At 22.4% G+C, this 19,116-nt stretch overlaps 1 protein-coding gene across 2 annotated transcripts in view; it reads left to right on the top strand.

The window, feature by feature from the left end:
* LOC129618572 (Krueppel homolog 1-like) overlaps nt 1-19,116 on the top strand; it is a 48,838-nt gene that overhangs the window by 19,929 nt on the left and 9,793 nt on the right. The window contains exon 1 of one of the 2 annotated variants that reach the window (XM_055533402.1): nt 5,770-5,786. The exons of the other annotated variant lie outside the window; for it this stretch is intronic. The gene's annotated coding sequence lies outside the window, so the exon portion shown is untranslated. Of the gene's footprint in view, nt 1-5,769; nt 5,787-19,116 lie in introns of those variants that run through there. 2 annotated transcript variants of the gene reach the window in all.

Here is a 19,116-nt window from a genome sequence, read left to right as displayed (position 1 = left end):
GCACCTGCTATAAAAAACATTTTAGCTTCCATTCTACAATATGTTCTAAAAAAAAATTCTACAATCTATTTCTATAAATTATAATATTATTAGAACATATTAAAATTTATTTTCTACACCATATTTTGTATATTTGATCGCTTGAAATTTTAAAGAAATTAAATTAATTTATATAACCAAACATTCGAGCTCCAAAATGTTAAGTTAAAAATTAACACCAATTTTATGTGCTACGCCGGTAAGTATGCAATTTTTTTTTGCATATATTATGATTTTCAGCCCCAGTTGTAATTAAAAACACAATTTAATTCAAATAATTAAGTAATTATATCAAAAGGGTTTTCTACACAATGAAATGCAGAAAACAAAAATTTTAACCATTTTATTCAATCAGCGTTTCATATGAAATTTGTTATGGCTAAAAAAAAAAACTTACACACATCCTATAATTTTAATAAAACTAATGGTAGCCCATAAACATTTAATAAAACTAATGGTATATATAATTTTAATAATTCCCTATTTTACATCAATTTTCTTAATATTGTAAAAATATCTGAAAATTTTATTTTTGTTGTATTGGAAATTTTAATCAATAGGTATAGGGGTTTTATTTAACTACTTTATTTAACATATTTGTTACATTATTCTTAAAAATAAAAAGATAAAATTTTCATATTATATAAAATGGCCTTAAGATTATACCAGATTTAATCGCATAGCATATACCATAATTTAAACATAATTTGAAAACCTTTTTAATATTAATCTCATTTAATTTTAAATTATATAGACATACATACTTGAATTTAAATATTTTATGCTTATTTTATGAAAATAACATTATCAAAGATCCTTTCATCCGTATCTTAAAATGTATTTAAAATAAAGATTTATATCCCTTTAGACTTTTCTAGCAAATTAAATTTTCTAAAAGAAATATAAAAAAAAAAATTAAGGATTTTCAATTTTATTTTTGGTCTCTCTTTTTTCTGTTTCTCAATTCATTCTATTTAAAATTCATTTCGGCATTTCGATTTTTTCTTTTTATTGTTTTTATTGCAATTCAATTTACCAAACTACTATATTTTTCTTTACTCATTCTACTACAATACCTATACGTATACAGACATTTTACTGCTTTTTTTTACTTTTGTTATCCTTTGTTAATTTTCAAGGGCATGAAATAAAAAATTTTACAAAATTCAAATGTGTTACTTCTGTTATTTTTAGGTTTTATTTTTCTGATTTTTGTTTCTTGTTTCCATTGTTTATTTTTTTGGTTTTTTACTTTTTATAATAATTTAAAAAATTATCAAACGTCACATACTACAAATCCCTCTACTTAAAGTAAGAATAATACAGACAAATAAAAAATAACAATTTGTATGTTCAAAATGTTAAAATGTTATGGTCTGCATGTGTACATATAATTTTGAACAATATTTATTAAAGTTTTATCAAAGAAGGGTAACAAGAAAGCCAAAAAAATAATATTGAAATTAGGCGTCTAAGCCAAAAATTACTCAAATTCTGATCTCATATACTTAGAGTATATGAGATCAGACCTTGATTTTATGAATCATTCTGGTTCATAATGAATCATTAAAACCATTAACTGCAAATTTTAACATTTCTTTATGTAAACGCATTATGTTTCTTGTCCAATCTGTAAAAATTCTAATTTGAAATAATTACTAGGAAGGTTGAATGATATTGGATTAAATGGATTTACATTTCCCAAAAAATTAATTTAGGATTTCTTATTTAAAGTCATAGTATTAAGATTTTGGTCATTTTATAAGTTTTAATAAAAATTTAATTGGAGCAATTCAATTAGAATCGGAAAATTGTGGTATTCAATAATAATTCAAGAGAATTTTTGAAATTGGTACACTCAATATATTTGACAAAGTCTGACTTAACAACCTCTTGTACAAAACTGCACTTAGTCTGTAAAAGTAATGTAATAAACTGAAATAATTCGAAATTCGTTCAACATCAAAAATCTATATTGTCATTTTAGCCTATGCGAGTAAAAATTATGTGGAAAAATTATGCTCTTAGTTTATTATTCAAAGTAAAATAATATTCTTTTAGATTTTAATTCTGAAATTCCTCTAATTTAATTCAGAATTAAAATTAAATAAATTAAATTTGAAAATTTTGCATACATTCAAAAATTTTCCATTTCAAACTCAATTCTATACAAGTTTTATTTTACAATTCGACCATATTCTTACAAAGAAATCATGCCAGACTATTGAATTACAATATACAAGTATAATGAATTGAAAACATTTACCATCCTTTACATTTACTACCCCTTTTCAAAAATATTTTTAATTGCATTAGTCTGTGCCCTTCAAATTTTAACAAAAAAAAAAATTTATTTTTTACATATAATAGAAAAGAAGAAGAAATCTATGCATGTATGTGTGTAAGTTAAAAGACCATAATAGAAAATAAATCAACACAAGTAAAAAGGAGCAAATAAAAAAAATAAATAAAAAATGAAATAAAATGAAAACGTATACCTTGTCCAGAATAATTTTTGTTTTAATCTTTTATAGAAAGCTACTGTTTGGCTACTATATGTAATATATATCACATGTGCGTTTAAGCCCATACACTTGTGTCTATATAGATAAATATTAAAGGATACGTACAGTCTACAATAATAAAAAAATGTAATAATTTTTTTAATAAAAAAGAAAATAAAAATTAAGAAAAAAACCAAAAATTAATATAAAATTTTTTTGTAAAATCCAAAAAAAAACAAAAATCCCCAAAAAACGCGTGATCCATTATATAGAAAAGAAATCTGAGATGTGATCAGTACATAACCGATTGTCTCTGAATAATTATTACAAATTTTTTAAAATATTTTCTCCCAGAGATGGCCGAAAACGTAAAAACCAACTGTAATGAAAGCTCAGTTCCTTGAGCAATGGATTAACAGTTGTTGTGTTAATAACTTTCTTAAAATTAATTAAAAATGTAAAATCGGTGGACAAAAATGCAATTAGTGATGCAAGAGCTAATAAATTTATCACAATATACAAATTCAAAATCAAATATAAATTTTGATTATACTTACTCGTATTTTAATTATCGATTTCATCGTCAGTTCAATTGGATTTGAGGCACATGATCTCATATACAGAAGGATTCATAAACCAACAAAGCACACCATATGAAAATGCACTACAATTAAAAAAATTCGAATCGTAACATTTGATAGGACTACAACACCTTCATTACTGTATGCAAATTCAGTCTTTATATATGACAGTCTTTGTCTGTTTCTAAAAATTTTCTGTATAGAGATAGGGACTTAAAAAATAAAAGCATACATCAAAAATATTATACACGATATTAAAAGACTATAAAAAATTTTGGTTTATTATAATAATTATTTGTGCGTATGCACATACACATGTACATATTAATATATTAACTTAATAGAAGACAGACATATTTACAAACAAATAAATATATAAAAGCGTTGAAAATAAATTATTATATGTGATTATCCTTATAATGATAAACATTTTGTATTACAATTACAAATAAATATAGAAAAAAAATATATAAGAATAATAATAATGTAATCAGAAGAACCCTTAAATATTTTCGATCACAATGGCGTCAATTTAGAATTATAAAGGGTAGGTTGCGTACAAAATATCATTTTTGTATTTTTTTGTTTAACAAGAAAAATCAGAAAATATTCAAGATAACAAATACATACATAAAAGATTTGAATAGAAAACATAATGTTATATATATGAAAATAGATAAAAAAAAAATATAGATGAATGCATACACATATAACAAAATTATGTATATAGAAATAATACATATTTGTGTTTGTATGTATATGCATAAGCAAAATATTAAAATATAGAGTACTCATATTCTATGCGTGGCGTTAGGTAAATGGTTATAAAAAAAATCTTCTTTCCATAAATTTATTACTGCTACTTTTGAATAACTTTTATATTGCAGTTGGTACAGTTTTAAAGTAAAATTTCAAGGTTAACTCTAAGTACAATAATAAATTATGCTGGATATTTTAATAAAATATTTTTTCAATCCTGTATTCATTATTATTAATTTGATTATTTTAATAAGATTTTTAAAAAAATTAATTAAAAATTTTATTCATTTTTATTATATTTATCACAATATCATAGGCTCACTTTTCTTATATAAAAGATGAGGCTACAGAAATCCAGAGGCAATTACTTATTTAAAGAATTATTGGTAATATTCACACTAACAGTTAATTCAATAAACGTTCTATAGTCTTGATGATATTTCAGATTTAGCATGATATATAGAATGTGTTCAAACGAATCAAAAAATTAGAGAGACAGAGAGAGAGGGCATTTTTCTTTTTCCATCCACTATTTTGTATTATTTGGTCTTAAAGCTTGATATTGTTTGAAAATCAGCCTCTTTTCATATTTCTCTTTCTGTAACACTTAGAAATCATAACATTAAATTTTTTATGTGAGGTATAGACGAAGCTCTTACAGTGATTTTTACTGTGATGTTTAATATATGAGGTAAAAAAATCTGAGAAATAATTTGATTATTTGAATATTTAATTTTTGGTTATGCAAAAAAATTTTAAATTAAAATCTTGCGCTCGTTATAGGTACAAGTCAATATAATTTAATATAATAAATTAGTAAGCAATGCAAAATTAATTAAGATTTAATTTCTTAAATCAAACATTCTCATTGATGTTAATTTAAGACAAGATATAGACCTTTCGCTTGTTGTATATGAAAAAATAAAACAGAGCAATAGTTCTTTTAAAATCAAATTTTTTTTTTCAATTTATTCAAAATAGGGAAGAGACAAACCACAATTGCCAATTCTTTTTAATTTTCTTTATATTCTTTTTATAATTAGAAAATAATTATTTAAATATAGTAAAGTAACTACATACACATATACTCATTTTATATACAATATTCACAGTGTTCAACAGAATTTCATTTGAAATGTTTCAAAATTTTTGATTTGATATAAGGAAATTTTTTTTCCCAATCTATTTAATTTCTAAGAAAAATAAAAATTATAGAAAAAAAAAAATCAAATATCCTATATTGCCGGGGACCTTTATTTTGGTTGTAAAAAACAACCTTTATTCTTCTTTAAAATCTACAATTTATTATAAAAAAAAACCCTTTTCTTGTTGGAAAAAAAAACACCCCAAACCCCTTCTCCCTCTTGGTATTTTTGTTCTGCAATACCTAGATACAATCATTCTTGCACCCTTCTATCTTTATTTTAAACAAAATTCACTCATTTTCTTTTTCATTTTTACTTTTTTTTTCTTTTCCTACGTTTTCAAATGCTCTTTATTTAAAGAAAACAACAACAATAAAAAAAAAATAATAAACGAAAATAAAAATGAATAAAAAAAGGAACGAGGGAAAAGATGCCAGACATCGTATTCCGAAAAATAATGAAAAAAAAAACAAAAATTGCAAGAAAATAATAAAAAGTAGAAAAAAAAATATTTCTACCACTGCCGCTATCGAACTCTCAATATAAGCGTCTCTTGTCTTGTTTTCTTTTTTTTTTTGCATTTTCAATTTAGTTGTTATTATTGCCTTTATTTTTTTTTTTTATTGTTTTCTACATTATTTTCATTTTATGTTGTTTTTTTATGTTCTCTTCTTCTTCTTATTTTTTTTTCTACTTATTTTTGCCAATGAAATTCCACGTGGAGGTGCGGTACAAATTTTCATCAAAATATTATTGAGGTAATTGTTCAGTTTTCGACGAATATGAGAAAAAAAACTGTTAATGTATATGTTACGAGTATTTAAATGTATTAAATTCAAACACATACGCATGAAGAAATGAAAATCACATCTTTGTGTTAGGTATATAGATACCATAAAATTTATAATTGTATTAGTATACCATATATAAAATTTGTCTCAAAATAATTATATTAAAACTAACACAATTACAAAATTATTATGGATTTTTATAGTGAGTACTCTGTATGAGTTAGAGAGTAAAATATGTAAATATGTATATATATATGTGTAAATATTATAAATTCATCTCTTCTTTTATGCTTTCATTTCAATAATAATAATAATAAAAAAAACAGTGTGTTAGCCCAACTATTTAACGTACCTAACGAGTTTTTAAAACATTTTCTTCTTTCAAAAGAATATTCAAAGAAAATAATTAGCATAACAAAAACTATAAGTAGCTATACATACATATTGTATAGATTTATTGAAATTATATTGTCGAAAACTAATATTGTTTATGGGAGGAGGTGATTTACCAGTTTTCGATAATTATTATATCTCGTGTTAATAATGACAACAAAAAATAATGAAATAATTGAAGACAAATGTGCGTAAATACTTAAAAATGGAAAATAACTGGATGAATTAAAAATATCTACAATACTTATGATTGTATACCTAACGTATATGTGTACAATATATACATAACTTGTTAACATATATGCATAACAGATTTATTTGTTATTTTAAAATAGTAATAATTTAATTTTCAATCATTCATTTCAAAAAAATACACGTCCATGAAAATTTGGAAAAATTAATAAGAAATCTTTCAATTTTATATTGCAGGACTTGGAAATTTTTATGAAAATGAAAACCAGATAAAATTGTAATTTATATATACTGAATAGACCTCTGCTAGAAAAAATATTGATATAACGCATAGTATGTAATATATAATGTACATATATTCCTAAAAAATTAATATTAAAAAAAAATTTAAAATTTTGACTCTGAGCTACCAATTAGCATAACTGGAAACGAAATTTTACGTCAATATACAAAAGTTCAGCATCTTTATTCTAAAAATATGTGAAAGTTACCTATATTTTAGTTAATTTTTTTTTAAAATCACTTATTACCGGTTAATTAATTCTTAAAAGAACAGAATAATTAACTATATGGTTATGTCAATTTTTTTTGCTAATTTTTAAAATATTTCAAAGAGTGACAAAATCGGTTAAATGAACAAGTGATTTGCAAATTAACTGATTTAAAATTATAAGTCTGTTTTTACATAGCATTCATTGTCGTAATTCATGTATTGTGAATGTAAATTAATTAAAAAAATTTTCGAATTTCCCTCGTAAATTAAGAAGTTATTCTAATATGATATTGCACTTTTATTTCAACTTCTTGGACTTTAAAGGCTCTGATTCCAAAAACAGGCTCTGATGACAAAAATTCCAGTTCAAATTATTGATTAAGACAATTAAAATTTATACTGTAACTTTAATTATTCGATAAACTATCGATTATATTGCAATTTACATAGAATACCCTTTACACATGTTAAAATTTAATTGTATGTACATTCCTTTCGTATAGCGCTAATAAATTGTAATTAAAATTAAACAAAAAAAAATGTATGAAAAATTTCCAAAAGTTACAAATTTTTTTTAATATTACTCTCCTATTGTAATCCTATTTGATTAAAGATTATTAATCAAATCACGCTTTCCACAAAATTTATGTAACGCCCAAAGATTTTTATTTACAATATACTCTTTTCAATCAGATTAATGATGGTATTTCAATCAGAGAATTTTATAAATAATAAATTTTGTGTTTGCAATTTCATGATCTTAGTTCTTTCAATTTACACAATTAAATAAAATATAGTAGTTTAAATTTAACAAAGAGAGTTTTCTTTTTCTCGAGGATCGAGACTCTCAAGCCCTTCTTACGTCGACCCATAGAATCTTTTGCGATTCCCATTCCCAACAAAAAAAAACAAAGGGAGTTTGTAATACATTATTGGTCTAACATACAGTTGGTCTAAAAAAATTATTTGAAAAGAAATTAGAAAATTAAAAGATGGCATTGTCAGTGACTAAGCGATGATCTATATAGAATGGAAACTTGTCAAATCTCATAATATGCCCCCAAATTGAAATTTTTTATCGAATTTTAGAAAATTTCAAGCGAATTGTAATTGCTAACATTTTGAACACAAAAAATTCAAAACTTTTTTCAAATGATGAGAGAATAATATTGTCATTCAATAAATGTTTGGTTCAATATTCATTAGACACAAGTAAAATTATTATTGTGCATATTAAAGATCTATATGAACTTTTCTTCAATAAAATTTCACACTCCTCATTCCCTCACACTCCATTCATTATCCGTTTTGCTTCTCTTCTTGTAAATTTTATAATTTATTTTTTGAAAATCACAAGAAAACCAATTTAAAAATTTTTCTTTCTAATACCAAAAAATAAATTTTTTTTTTCTAATTTTTTTCTTTTTACATTTCTATTACTTGCCTCTCTCTGTCTCATTTTATTATTTTTGTTCTTTTTTTTTTCAAAAAAAAAAATTAAACAGAAAAGTTTTTGACCTACGGCAACTTTTACATTCATTTTTAATTTTTTTGCTTTTTTTTTCGTCTCTTATACTTTGACTAAATTTGTCACGTGTAAAATTTACAGTACGTTATACATATAGACTTAATACCATTATTATAATAACGGTTCTAATGCATACTAATACTATTATAACAAAATAATAATATTATTATATTTTTATGTATTTTCTTTTATTACAATTTTCTCCTACTTAAAAATATATTTTCTTTATTACAAATAATTATGTGTAGGTTCTTCTTTTCCCTATATACATAAATTTTATAGTCAAATGTTTTATGTTAATATTATAATAACAATGTTTAGATATACATACATGTGCGTGTATAAAAGACTGAAAACTTTTAACGTATAAAAGATGAAAAACTAAATTAATATGGTATGTATACGATGTACATCAGTATGTCTATCAAAATACGAATATGTATATGTCATGTTCAAATTATTTGGTTTAATACTACGCACAATATGCCAATCACATCAATTTACATAATACAGTACAGGCTTATTTATTAATGTAATTGAAAGGATGGAGTATTCTTGACGGAAAAGACTAAACTAGTATAGTTGAATATCAAAAATTATTAAGAAAATTATAACTGAAATTTCAACAGAATCAATAGAGTAGGGTAATTCAAAAAAACATTTTTGGCAGTTTAGTTCTTCAACATTTCTTTCATCCAACTAATTGAGCTACAATTTTATATCACTTAACATGTTGAAATTTTTATGCTTTCGTTGAGTTCAATATTGCAATAATATTGAGACCATATTGCAATAATAGCGTTTTTAAATCGAACCCAGTTTAGAAACAAAATACTGAATTTAATTTAATTATAAATATACTGTTCAGAAACAACGGTATTTAAATATCCTACAACCGATTCCTACAGTTTTTGAGCACTTCACCAGCGGTATACTGCATATTCCGTTCCCACCAACGGTATACTGCATATACCGTTGTAATTAATGTAAAAATATAGAAACGTACATGACATAGACATGTACATGACATATGACATGACATAGAAAATTTTATTTAATTACATATACTCTTAAAATTTGTTCAAAAGAATTTAATATTGCGCAAAAACACTCCATAATTTTTCAGAAAAATATTTTACAAATACACCTCAAATTCTTTTTCTCATTCAATAAGATTCAAATTCGTCTGCACTTTTTAATGTCTAGCCTTAATCTTCAATAAAGTACAAATGTATATTCAAGACGTATTAGCATCTTAAAAATATTTGATTTGGTGTTTAAATATACACAAAAAAAAATTTATTTCGCATAAAAGAATTGTTTTCTTTTTTTTTATTTATAAAATAAAGCATGTGGGTGACACGTTAGATAAATTAATAAATAATTATAAAAGAATCGCATGGATTAATATTTGTATAACAATAAAATTTTTCTTTTATTAAAATCATGTGGGGTTTTTTTATTCAAATGTTTTTATTTTCAATTTAGCCCCGTTAAGCTATGAAAATTAAAATATAAATAATAAATATTTGATAATATAATTATATTTTTTATTATCAGAAAATTATTTAGCACAATTTGTAGCATTTAACATAGCAAATAACGTAAAAATTCATAGAGAGTACAGTGGAAAAGGCAATAATATGCTTTAGTAATGTAAAAATATTTATTAAGTATCTAATGTGAAAAAATCTCCTTAATCATGTCACATATAAAGAAGAGAAAAGAAATGGAAAATAAAAGTATACGGCGAAATATCAAATGTTTAGTACATACGAGTATTACCGATAGATCTGACAGCTATCTGATATATATAATTCTGCAATTATTTTGCAGAATTCATGTTATGTGTATGATATGCCAAACATTGCAATATAAATGCGGCAACACTGAATTTTTAACTTTTAACCTCACTTTATTGAAAATTCAATACTCGCTACTTATTAAACCAGTAAACGAACTACATATAATAAATAAAATATTGACACGTGTTAATAAATTGCATATTTATAGGCGTTTAAATATAATCTAATAAAATATTTATGTAAACTGCCCATCTTGCTAAAATATATGTAAATTACGTAAAAATAAAAGGAAAATTTGTATGTAATAATAATAAATAAATAATTGTATGTAGTAATAATAATTAATTTTAATTCTATTATATTTATATTTTCAATATAACACAAAAAAAAACACCATTTCCTTAAACGCACACGCCAATTTTATTCAAACAATAATAACGTCATTATTCTATTCCGCATTTAATCTGTCAATTTATTCATTTTTCATACAGTTCTCTAATTTTTGTCACCTTAATTATTCTATTTAGATATCCTGTTCTAATTTCGTCTCGTCTTTGATTAAAAGTAATTTGTTATATAAATAAATATATGAAAAATTGTATGTATATATATGTGTATATCATTCACTTACTTATTCAAGTATATTTTATATAGATTTTAATAAAGCACACTTCAAAAATATCAAAGCAAAACTAATTATTGTTAAAAATTGAAAAAAAAAATTTATTTTATTTTTTGTTTATATAAATATTGAAAAAGAAAAAAGTGTTGCCGATCTGAAATAAATTTTTCATTTAGCATCTTAATTCAAAAAATTTATTAAAAATTTCGATTTATTTATCATATCAGAATATAAAATCAGCAGACAAAGAGAATTTGAATTTAATAATAATCAGAAAAAATTCATTTCTCGATAACACGGTAACACCATAATATAATTAAATTTTTTTAATATTATTAACTACTATATAAAAAAAAAGCATAACTTAATAAAAACTCTGTAAAGGTAGTTAATGGTAATTCGTACACGTGCCGTTTTTTTTTTTTGTGTCTTATTCTATTCTTCTTATTAATTTTTTATCATATTTTTAATTTTGAGGTATATATATATACATATACATACATACAATGTAAATGTACATTTATATATGTAATTCTTTTGATAGAATGCTAATGAAATTTGATCTTTGAAATATTTCAAAGTTTATTAGTTATAAATTGCGTTTTAATTTTTTTTTTCTATTTATGGTTATAAGTATGTAAATACATTTTGTTAACAATAGTAACTATATTTGATATAGTACAAGTATATGTATATATTATCTACATATAGATAATTATTAATATTATGTTGTTATACTGCGAAAAATTTGAATAAATAAATTAATTTTTTTTTTTTTTGAAAAAAATATTAGAATTTCCATTTTTATAATTATGATAGTTCATTTTTGTAATTTTAATAATATTGTTTTGTCGTTTACAAAATTAATATTTATATAACAATAATATTATTTATAATCATTATGTTATACATATACATAGTACACTAACAAATAATTATTCAGTTTTATTTAAAATATTAAATTTTAAAAATGTATTATACATAATTTTCAAGCTTCAAATTTATAAATATTTACAAAAAAGTTATAATTTATTAGAATTACATTCTGTGAGAAATTAATTAATTACTTAATTAAATAATTATTAATAAAAAGACAAGAAATTTGAAATTTGTATATGCGTTATGTAAATACAAAGAAATTACAACAAATTTAGAGAAATAAGTATTAAAATTAAATATCTAATTTAATAAGCTTTAAAATAAATGCTCTATTTCTTTTTTAACTTTTTAGTTAAGGCATATTCCAATGTTATATACTTCATTTATTTTAACCGTAACGTACTTATTTACGAGAACATTTACGATAAATTTATTTATTAATAAGCTATTTGAATATTCTGTACGAGTGAGATCTCAACATAAGATAAAAAACTGATGCTTAACTCTGGTTTTTTAATTCGATTATTTAAACAAAACCATGAACTTAAATATTCTTCTAATAAAAATGGTAACTTTTCCTAAAATATAAAATTTGAAATGTGGAAATTAATATAAATGATATTTTAAAAAACTGTTATACAAAATAAAACTGTTATACATATAATGGAGAACGGAAAATTTACATTTACCCTTTTTCTTACAATATTGATAACAGCAATCAATATTTATAAGTAGTATTTTATTATTCATTTATTTTTATTTATTTTAATAAAATTATTAATCATATACGAGTACAACCCTATGATTCTGTTTGTAAAATGAAATATTTTTCGTTTTCTTTCTCATTTTTTTAACAACTTGAAAAAATCCTTTTCCTTTTTTATATTCTTCAATTTTAGTCCTTTTAAAGATTTTGTTTTTTAAACCGTAACCCGCATACCTTCGAACACTCATTCTTGCGCATTATCTAACGTATTACAAGCATGTAAGAGTATAAAAACAAGTAAAATACAAAAATTTAAAATTCACTTACATCTTAATTATTTTACCATAGAGCAAACATAAATAAAATAATAGTATAATCTTTTATGATTAATTCATTTGTTCAGTGGTAACCCAAGACAATGAATACTTAAAAGATTATTATTATATGTAATTCCTATTGTATGTAGCATCAACAAACCAACATAATGTAATTATCTATATGTAATATCTGGCAGAAATATACATTAATGTAGGCACATAATATATACACATATGTATATGTAAGTTTTTTTTCTTGAAATTCAATACCACATAGTGCACGCATTTTATGAGTAGGTATACACGTTTTTTTTTTTTTTGACATTTTCATACAATTCCACTTGATTATATTGCATTTCAAACTATTTATAATATTAGTTCCAATCCAATATGATATTCACTTACATATTGCGTGATATGGCTCATATATACCATATATATACATATATGTTTGTAAACTATTTTAACGCATTATAATTATGATAACATATAACAAATTAAGCAGAACTAAAAAAAAAATTATAACAAAAAACCTTACATATAATATATACGTTGTGTATATAACATATAGTTCCAAAAAACAAAAAAAAAATAATAATCAGCGGAGAAAAAAAAATCTATATAGGCCCATATACATAATAATTTTTGGCTGTTTAAGGGGTCAATGAACACTTTTATATAATATAAAAGTTTATCTATAAATAAATATATATTTACATAAATAAGAGATATATAGAAATACTCAAACATATGTGCTGGTATACGTATAAATTTGTAAATAAATAAATATGTGTACATAATAAATGTACCTTAAGTTCTTACAACAAAAAAAAAAACGAAAAATAAATTTTGGGAATGAAAAAAAAAAAATAAACGCATGTGTAAATGCTATTGACAAAATTTTCACTTTGTTGTTGTTTTCTTATATTTGAACACTTTTGTTATAACCCAAGCTCTTCATATTAATTTGGATGACAAAATGCGTAAAAAAATACGCATTTTTTTTTTTTGTTCTTTTTCTTCTTTGTTTTTTTTTTTTATTTCTTTGTTAAGTTGTTTTTTTTTCTCTTAAGATACTTAGTTACATGGGACTATATGAGAAAAAAACCCCAATGACATAAAATCTTATTATACATAAGTTGCATATGAAATATGAAAAAAACTAAAACTAATTTTTAAAATTAAAATTAAAAAGAACAGAAATTTAAGAAAATTGAAATGAAAATTATTCAAGAGTTAAAAAACTAATATAAGGGCTCAGGCAAACATGCCATTTTTATTTTTGCAATTACGGCTTGATTGTAAAATCTGTGTTTACATCTAACGAACTAAACAATTGCGTCAATTCAAATTGATTGCATAAAGTAAAAATTGTAAAAAATTACAAAACTGTTAAATTGCTTAATTGTATGCGTTTTAGACAGCTGCATGTGTACGCGCTTCTGATATAAACCTATGAAATACAAATAAGTAATCAATCAATTGCAAAACCAAAAACTACATTTCTGCCTTAACTCTAAGAATTTACATATAATTTTAAATAAAACATAAAAATATTATTTAATTCATATTTATTTTCCACGGAAGAATGTTAAGACCCTCAAGCCAAACAAATGTTTTTAAGTAGTATACAATTAATTATAGCCTCTCACTCAGATTTTTAAAGTGATCGATGCTGTTTCGCGCCCTTTAAAGGATCTGGTGTATTATGCTTTGGTTGTATATTGGTTTCAAATAATAAAATAACTAACAGAAACTGTATAGATTTCTAATAATATTCTCCAAATATTTAATTATTTAAAGGAATACTTGGCATTAAATGGTTTCCTTTATTATACAAATACGTATAATGTACATGTATATAGGCTTGAATATATAAATTATTGTTAAATATGACAAATTTTATTTTCATTGTTATTTAATTTTGATTTTTTTTCCATGGAGCCTTTGTTGCATATTTACATATGTAAATAATAAACAAAAAATTGTACTAAATTGATCTAAATCTTAATTTTTTCTTCCTTTTTCATATTTTTTGATTATTCAAACATAAAAAAAAAATAATATAAAGTTTAAGAAAAAAAAAATTGAATCACTAAATCTGAACAAATGAATTTGAATGAATGATTTATTTTTTATAAGTGAATTAATTTTTATAACTTTGAAGTTAAATTTTATTTGATGTTGTACTTGTAAATTTTAGATTTTCATTTTGATTTTAATACAATTATACCCTTCCAAAAATATAAATCCATAAATATGTATGCATAACCGTATATATGCCTTGTTACATATTTTATTGACAAAATAAATTTTAAAATGTGCACTCACTTATTTATTTTTGCAGGGAAAAACTTTTAAAAATTGGGTTTTCCTTTTCATATTATCAGTAGGTATTTGTAATACCTTAATGCGGCTATTACACTTGTCTCAAAATTTTACATAATTTTGGTAAATATATAATTATTCTTCGCTGATTTTTTGGGAGTTTTTTTGATTGAAATTGCTTAATGTATTAGAAGGGTGCAAATATACAATTGCTTAAGAACTTATAAACTGAAATTAAACCACAACTCTTAATATGTTAATAAGTTTTTTGTTGGTTTTTATGAATTACTTGATTAAATTTTTCTTTATGGACAAAGAGGGTTAATATTTCTTTTATTTTTGGCAATGGTTACTCAAACAGTATAATATGTTGAATATTCAAGTTGAATGAGTTTAATTTTCAGTACCAGATATTATTATAGTACATTTCGAGTACCGCACATTAAATTTTAAAATAATTAAATTTATTCAATCAATTATGAAGACATATATTCATATAATGAAAACCTATATTGGTATATAGAATTATATTCATATTTGCGAACATGTTTTGAAATTTGCAATTACGTTGCAGTTAAAAGAAAATTAAAATTAAAGAAATTTATTTAAATTGTACAAATCAATATAAATTTATTTTAACAACGAATAACTATTATGTACGTAGTATATCAAATTGTCTTACTATATAATTAAATTTTTTGGGCAAGTATATTTTTCCAAAAATATGTCCATTGTACTTAACAATTAAGCTAAATTTTAAAGAATTAAGCTAAATATTTAAGACTACTGGTCTTAAATTACAAATTTTCATTAGAATTTTTGTTTTATACACAAAAAACACTAAATCTTAGTATTATTTATCTATTTAATATTATTTTATATATATTATTTACAACATATTTATATACGTTAGGAATCACCCATATTACGTACATAGTTATTTCTAATTCTAAATCTGTTTTTCCTGTTTTCTCAAATATACATTTATAAAGTGCATTGACTGTAAATATATTGTCAAGGTAAATAAAATTTACATATACAAGCTATAAAAAAAAATCAAGTACACAATACATAACTATACATACACATAGGTATATATTAATATTTTATGAATGTTCAATAAATCGCAAGTATAAGCTTTAATAATAAACACATAATAGCTTTAATATCCGAAAATAGTACTAAATTAATTAAAATTTTTGGTTTTTCGTTAAATGTATAGAATTTATAATATACATATACATATAGTTTTTTCTATATGAGTATAATATGTTATTAGTATTATTTACATACCAAGCTGACTACATTTATCATATTGTGTTATAAATACAATTTTATTATTTGTACACGCGGAAATTTTAATTTTCATTACTAATTAAATTTGTTTTTCTAAAATATTTTCAATATTTCTAATAGAATATTAACACCATTTTATAACTACAATATGTATACCTATATATTATATGTTATAAGTATACATATACTATCATAAACACATAACTATATAACATCGAAACTTACGCATCTATATCTATCCATTCATTAAGTTTATACCGAATAACAATTTTTTTTGTTCGCTTTCTGGTAATATTGTCTTCTATTTTTTTTTTTTATTAATAAAAAATATTTTCAATTTTAAGAGTATATAACCGAAAATTTACCTTCGCTTTTTTAATTTCCCATTCCTCTATATTTTCTATACGATAACCAACATTTGCTTACCTTTTATATATCATTATTGTTTTTTTTTGGTAAAATCTTAAAAGAAAAACCAAAATTTTATTACATACTGCGTTACGAGTATAACCAAATTATACCGTACACCATGCATATTTACCGTTTTAAAATTATATTGTCATTCATGTATATTATGTAAACAAAAAAAAAAAAAATGCGTTAGAATATAAAAATCGAAAAAAAAAATTCTTATAATGAAAATACAAAGTTGCTCATCAAAATTCCCCTTGTTACACATTGTAGATATTTGTGTTGTATGATTGTATGTATACATTACCTATGTATATAATGCCTAATAAATAATGTACGAGTATAAAGATTTCTTTACGCACTTTTTACAACATTTCATACTATATATTTTATTGACTTCAGTTAAAAATTCATGCACGCGTACCATCCTATATAATATACAAAATCGTATATTATATATATATAGATTAGCTAGTTATATGTATGCATACATGAATGTATATATATGCAAATATTATACAAATTTTCCAACATAAATAATTTTTAAATATATACATGCATATATTGCATACTATAATAAAACCCGTATTAGAAAACGATTCTAATATTATATAATATATAAACATATACATGCATACATACTTTACTTATTCATTAATAATATTACATACATTTCATATAATATGAAATTTTCCTTTCATTCTTAGAATGAAATTACTTTGAATCATTCCATACATTTATATATACATACATACTTATATAGAAATTACATGAATATAATATTAAAATTGATTTTTAAAACAAAATTTACTACTATATATAAGAAAAACTCTGTAACTATATAACCAAAAAAAAATAAAGCAACAAAAATATTATTATGTATGAATTTTAAATATGTATGTATACAAATATCATGCTGAGAACTTTAGTTCTTATTCTTGTTGTTTTATCGCAGTCATATTTACATATATATCATAATGATTTCTCAAAGTTTAATCTAAAAATGATTAATTTTATTTTAACAGAATACAATAGCTCACGCATAAACATTATATAATATATAAGAACATACCCATGCACATATTATTTAAATATATTATTTTCTTTTTGATAAAATTGTGATGTGACCCAACATTATTCCCTCAAAAAAAAATATATATATATATAAAATTTACTGTTTTACTCTAAAGAATTTAACATTCTCATATTCCCATTCTCTTTCTTTTAAAGATTTTGGGAATTTTATATTTTATTTTTCAACTATAGAGTCATTCATTCAAGTTATTTTGAATTTTTGGGAGAAATTTTAAATAGGTGGAGAAAAAATGGTATGACAAAATCTTCTCATAATATTCAAAATAATTTCCTATATTATTTGTGTATATTATACATGAATACAGAGTAAAAAATTTTGGTAAGAGAAAATAAAAAGGGAATGGAATGAATTTTCAAAAATCCTATTATAATTTCTTCCAAATAATTTTATGGGTTATTAGAATTATAACATTTTCGGGGCTTTTTTTCCCTTCTGTTTGTATTTTATTTTTTTTGGTAATTTCTCCCTTTTTACGCATAAGTTTTTTTTTGTTTAAATACTCATTCTTCTTCTAATACTCTAACTCTATTGCTATTATTATTTTCTGTTATTTCCACTCTTTTGTTATTTTCTCTGATTGTGTTCTTTTAAATATCCAAAAATTCTCTTTCAATTCCCTTAAAAAAGAAATATACCTTTTATATATCTATGAGCTTAGATACCTCAACTATAAGGTTTATACATTTTTCTTTAAAAATGCACGCACTTTTGTATTATTTGACATTATATATAAAATGTGCGTAATAATGTATTACAAACAATTCCAAAAAAAAATTTCCCATTCTCACTAATTCTCATTTACTTTTTTTTGGAAAAATAATATTATATGTAATTTGTTAGGAAAACGGGGGAAAAAAAAGAAAGAAGTAAAAGAAATTCTTCCAAAAAATGCTGATTATCTCCATCCAGGAAACAACAAACAAAAAAATAATAATACCAAAACGCACAATAATAAACTAGTAGAGTATGAGGTCTTAATACATATTTTTGTTTTTTTTTTTGGGGACTCAAAATTTACCCACCAGTTCATTTGGATCCATCATACAGTTAAATACAAAAAAGCGGTATTTTTAACACACAAAAAAAAATGTTTATACCGTTATTATTAGTTAGAAAATATTAGAATTTTTTTTTATACCAACTTGTACTCATATATACCCACATTCACACACATAATTCTTATACATACTACCGATTTTTTTTTTTGTTCTTATTGTTACTTTTCATTAAT

This window comes from Condylostylus longicornis, unplaced genomic scaffold (genome assembly GCF_029603195.1).
Source record: "Condylostylus longicornis isolate FDR11 unplaced genomic scaffold, ASM2960319v2 ptg000009l, whole genome shotgun sequence".
Classification (NCBI taxonomy): Eukaryota; Metazoa; Arthropoda; class Insecta; order Diptera; family Dolichopodidae; genus Condylostylus; species Condylostylus longicornis.
The sequence above is the reverse complement of the archived record's forward strand: the minus strand, read 5'-3'. Positions and strand labels throughout refer to the sequence as shown.